Source organism: Planococcus citri, chromosome 2 (genome assembly GCF_950023065.1).
Source record: "Planococcus citri chromosome 2, ihPlaCitr1.1, whole genome shotgun sequence".
Taxonomy (NCBI): domain Eukaryota; kingdom Metazoa; phylum Arthropoda; class Insecta; order Hemiptera; family Pseudococcidae; genus Planococcus; species Planococcus citri.
The window spans coordinates 49,471,090-49,477,265 of record NC_088678.1 but is presented as its reverse complement, the minus strand read 5'-3'; positions in this window follow the sequence as shown (position 1 = coordinate 49,477,265).

The following is a 6,176-nucleotide window of genomic DNA, read 5'->3' as shown; positions in this document are numbered from 1 at the left end:
TATTACGTAAAAGCGCTAAATACATCAAGATACCACTTGACCCCCCCCCCTGAAAAAATGTGGAACATTTTTATTCTCAACTGAAAATAAAAGTTTTACCTGGATTCTTCTCCTCTCAAGTTGAAAAAATGTGATGTAAAATTTGTTTGGTAAAAGTTTTTTTTTTGTGTTCCTTTTACAAAGATGGCTAAGTAGATGGTGTAAGTATCAAAATTAATGAATCCAAATCCGAACATATTGAAATCTTCACTACTCAAAGAATCTGCAGTTTACCAGTTACCATCAACAACATGATGATACCACAAAAAAACTCTACGAAATATTTGGGAATTCACATTGACAAGACATTAACATGGAAAACACATTGAGAAAAAACAAGATGAAATGAAACTTAAAATTGAAAAGATGAACTGGCTCTTTGCACATAAAGCTAAATTAAGTAACAAAGTTCTACTTTACAAAACCATCATCAAACCTGTTAGGGCATATGGTTGCCATGTTGCCAACTATGGGGCACTGCAACACCATCGAATAGGTATAAAAAAGTTCTGCGGATGCAGAACAAACATCTTATACTATTAGTAGAATCGGAATCATCAATGTACTGTGTGATACAGCAGAAACAAAGACCTCCATCATGACTTACAAATGCAAACTATCTCTGAAAAAATACAAACGATTTGCAACTATAAGCATTCATACAGCCTTCAAAATCATCCTAACAATGAGAAAACAAATGTAGAAATTCTTCATTTTTTTCACAAAAGTGAGTTGAAAGTTGAATTTTTGATAAAATTGTGCGCATTTTTTACTTTTTTTCTACCTACATACTTTTAGGAAGCCAAAGAGCCTGAAAAATTTTGTGGGCTCTCACTCGCCTCCAGCTCTTTCCAGGTTGAACACTCCTTATGGTGATCACTCTCTTGAGTAGAATAAGGAGCTCTTTTGCAAGAGTGCTCTTGATGTTTTTCTGCACTTTCATTTATTTGTCTCTTTGCTCTGGCTCTAGCTCCTCAAAAAATCTGGCTCTTTCAGACTCTAGCTCCGGCTCGCTCTCGGCTCTTCCAGGGATCCTAAGCAATGAAATTGAACCCCTCCTTATACCAGACGTTACCAGACATAACGAGACGTTTAAAAAGAAAGTAAAAAGAAAGAAATTCTTTGAATTACCTAGGTACAGGTAATTTAAAAATTTTATACAATCAATACTACGTACATATATATACTTTAGATGTTTTCTTTTTAACAGTAAAAGCATTAAATATCAGGGATGGAAAGCTAGCTGAAAGCTGAAAGCCGAGGAAGTTTGGGGATTTTGAAAGTTAAAAGTTACAGCCAAAAGCTTTATATTTATTCAGCTTTCTTTCAGCTTTTTTGCAAATTCATTTGGTTCTCAGTTATTTTCCAATTTTCATATTTTACTTTTCTGCTTTTTTCAGTTTTTTCATTTTTTTCCATTGTGGTTGTGAATTTCCATTTTCCTTTCACCTCATTAAAAAAAAACTTGAAAACCCCGAAAGCTGAAAGCCTAAAGCTAAAAGCCAAAAGCCAAGGGATTTTTGGAAGCTAAATAAAGCTAGCCGTTGGCCGCTTTATGAATTTGAAAAGCTAAAGCCAAAAGTTTCATCTTTCAGCTTTCTATCCCTGTTACATCTATGAAAAAAAAAAATGATTCTTGTGAACAACTCCCTTTGGGCATTGTTCACCAAGCAATGTTTGTCGAATTCCTGCCATTGTGTCAGACTTGAGACGTTTAAAAACTTGGAAAATATGTATTTGAAAAAAATTTTAAAAGTGAAATCGTATGCTTGTGATGAGCAGGCATGCCCTGATCGCCTTCCATAAGCGTAGTTTATTGTACCTACTTATTCATTAGTGGGGACAGAACCTTTGGCACAGTATTGTGATTAGAAAAAATATATTTTGTATTTAAATGATTAAATTACATAGTCAACTATCAAAGTCAAAAATATTAAATTCTTGAATCTAAATTTTACTGTGAAATTTATAAAATATTTGAAAGTAGGTACCTAGGTATTATCAAAAAAAAAAAATAAATAAAAAGATTTAAAAACACGAACGTCTGCACCTTAAATAGTAGGTATGTATTTTGCTCTTTCAATTTTCAGAGGCATTGAATGAATTTATACGATGGGTACTTACATAGAAACATGTTGTTTGGGTTGCTTTCTGCAGGCAAAATATTCAGAACGATTAACAGAACGCCCAGTATGGGGTATGATTTTCATTTTGAAATAACCTCTCTCGTCTCATCACAATCCAGAAATGAACACAATTGTTATGAATACCATTTTGAAAAGGAAACATACTTATCCAAAGTTGAAATATTTGTCTCACTCTACTTAATGCAGTCTCGCGTCGTGCACGAGGTTTAAAAATAAAATACATGTAAGAATTTCCACTCGAAGTGTTTATAAAAATAAAAGACAGATATCTATATCTATTCATTCTTATGTATAAGGAGGAAACGATCAAAACGCTTTTTATTAAGATACGAGTAAAATGACCCGAAGAAATATAATAAGAAAAGCAGCTTGAAATAAAATTATGTATAAAAGTACGTCTCTTTTTTCAAATGAAAATATCAATGCGAAACGAAATTTTCAACGCCTTACATAATGGATAATCAAGCGCTTCCATTTATAAAATAATTGAATTATTACACACTCCGTGTAAGGAGGTCTATTTTCAGAGATGAGCAGCCACTTCAGAAGACCTTTTCAAAAGACCCTTTTTCGTAGTAGCTGTTATCGAAACTACGCGAGAAGTCTGTTCATAATAGGTTGTCATTAAAACGACTCTTTAACATAATTAGACGCTGTATTCGTGCAGCTGTTGAAGATCTAATTTTCGAAGCTATTAGTTCCGATAATGAATTTACCTATTTCGTGAGAAAAGGTCAGATTATTGTATTTCGATTTCTCCATATTAAAATATACGTATAGGTACACTTATTTTATTTATAGGCTGCAAATTTTTATTTCATTTCAATTTATTCCGTATAAGACAAAAACTTACTATAAATTTTGTAACTTATAACCTCTAGGTCTTAAATACCTAATTAAAAAACATACCGCAATAATTCGAACGTAATAAAAAATACTAACGGATTACACGACAGTGGGGAAAAAATATGTTCATAAAAATACTTCCTGGTTTTAAAAATTACGCTCCGCTGCTTTTGCGAATGTTTTACGAGAAAATAACGTCCAGTAACAAAATAAAATCCTTTAGTTTTTTGATTTGATTGATTACAACACTGACAGAAGTGTCATTTCATTAACTTTTGATTTAAGTGCTTCTCCTTGTAACGGCACTCAAACTCAATTAAAAACCCCTACAACATGAAACTCGGGCAAAAAATTCGAATCTACGGGGTCATTTTTTCACCAGTTTCCCAAACACGATTTTACGTTAATCGAACGACGAAATTTTTTCAATTAAATTTTCTCTACACGTTATACTTTCTCCTTAATTTAATTTTGTAAGAACGATGAAAATTTACGAAATTTTAAATACTTTCGAGTAGGTAACTATAATATAATAGCCACCTACGTATTTTCCAATGCATAATAAAATTGATTAAAATTTTCCTATGTATAAAAGATGTTCTGAACGACGTTCATTTTATAGTGATTGTCAACTCCAGATGTTGGTGTCGTCGATATTCGACTCTTGGTTTAGCTCTTTTTTTTCTTTTTTTTTTTTATCAGTTATCATGGTCAACTGGTGGAAGTTCATTTAATTTTTAATTTTATGAAAAAGTAGCACGGTTTTATGAGAGTTTATGAAAGTTGATCGAAAGTATAAAGTTTCTCTAATATAAGTTCAAGTATCAATTTTTATTCATGAAGACGTTGAGCCTGAAACTTAACAAATGTTGGTATGCCTATTTTTTTCAATACAATGTTGAAGAATTCGGTCGTTTTTGAAATTTAAGAGAATTTGAATTTATAAAAATTTTCATTTTCAACCCTAACTGAGTAGAGATAGGTAAGTGGTTGAAATTTTAATTTAAAAAATAAATTTTATACGCCGTTTCTACATTTGCTTATTATGATTCAAAAAATTACAACACCATTTTTGAACTTATCATTAAAACTAACGCGATCCGTCGTCGATACCAATTGGAAAATAAATTAAAAACATCTGGAAAAGTATTCGCGAAATCATAATTTCGCGCGCAAACTGACGTGAAAAAATAAAACAGGGACAATAAGTTGGAGCAAGAGCAAGATGCAGCAGAAAGGGGTGAGGCATCAGCAGGCAAACGAGGGAATCATTTGTTGGAGTAGATAGGAATGCGATTAAAGATAAAATTGGAAGAGACCGACCCTTTACAAGATCTATCATAGTTGGAGGTTTTAATATAGTACGACGGGCGCTTCTTTATTAAGAATTCCGCACATTTTGAAGCGATTACGTTTCTCAGTTTTATCTGGCGTAGTTTTTCAAATTATTGATATCTGCTCCGCATTATGAATTTTTTCAATTTTTAGATACATGCAAAAATTTTTACGTGCCGGAGAAGATAATAATAGTATATAAGGTCACACGTTGAGCTGCGGTTAAACGATTCTCTATTATAGAAATTTAGTACGACGAATTAAACTCCGAGTAAACGTAAGTACATACCTACTTACTTCACGAAAAAATTAATATTATGGATTTTTTAAAGTAGCCTACCCATGTACTTACTTGCATTTTTTTTTTTTAATAATCGATTTGACTACATAAGTACAGTAAAAGTGTAAGTATAAAGCGTCCAACTTATGTCTGTGTAGTTGTATGAATATAGGTACTACATCGTTATCTTGAAAGGGCAACGTTTGAATTAAATTGTTATTCATCTTTGTTTTATCATTTTGCGAAATATCATTTCGACCAAGAATGGAGCTTGTTTCACCGCTTGGTTTATTTAATTATGAATACAACGGTAACAATGTCATTTACAGAGATAAATAATCAGTGGACTTGATTGTCACAAACAATGATCAACTTAGGCTTATTTTACATCGAGAAAAGTACCTAACTGGGTAGGCAGATATTTATATCAACAGATATTGTCTTCAATTTTACAAACATTAAATAGGTTCCTAATTAGAAACGAGTATTGTTTTACGTTTCATTCAATTTAATAGACATACCGAGTGTTCCGTGTTTAAAAATTTATTTAAAAGTTTAGGTAGGTACCTAATATAGGTAAATAATGTTGCAATTTGACCTACAAACGTGTGTATTATTTTGCAAAAATTATAAAATTTTGATCAACTTATATTGTTGGATGGACTCATTTCAATTTGTCCAACAACTGGATGCTATTAAATTTGCTCAAGATATCTATTGGATTATTTTCTAAGATGAAAAAACAAAACACTATCGCTCTGGTTTCATTTTAATAGAATAAATTTGAAAGTAAGTATAAATTACGCAGGCAATAATAAGTTATGGCTTACCTGCACTAATAATATCGTGGTAGGTATAAATTTATTTAAAACGTTCCATGAAAAGGGACGACGAACGTATTAATTGCAATAATTCATGTAGCTTATTACGCTCAACTTGATCAAACTATAAAGAAAATGTAATCTTGGCAGCGAATTAATTTCCCTTTTTATTTAGTCAGAAATACACAAGAAAACCTTTTTTGCATTGAATTAGGAAAAAAAGAATTGAAGAATTCAATTTCCTATTTTCACTTCCGCGCATTCTTTCTCATCCACAGTCTTACAACCCCGTTTTTCAAAACCCATCCATCCGCTCGTCGTTTTTCTCGGAACAATCATTCTTTGAATTTTTTCACGCTATAACGCCCTCTTGTCGTCATCACCATCATTTTCCACAAACGAGCTCTCGTCTTCGTCGCCATTCATACAGAAAAACGAAAGACAATGGAATTTTTCGTTAGGCTACCTATTCTTTATTATACGAACAAAGGGCAATTTTTAATACACTCGTGTTTTCGCGAAATAAATTTTTTCGATAATTTTTTCCTTCGAATTGAAATTTTATATTTATTATATTTTGTTTCATGATATCTATAGGTACTTACTAACCTTAACTAGTAAGGTATTTGGCTTTAATAAAAGTTGCATTTTCATTTTCTTATTTAGAAAAAAAAAAAAAAAATGTTTGAGAGCATACCCAGGTAAGTA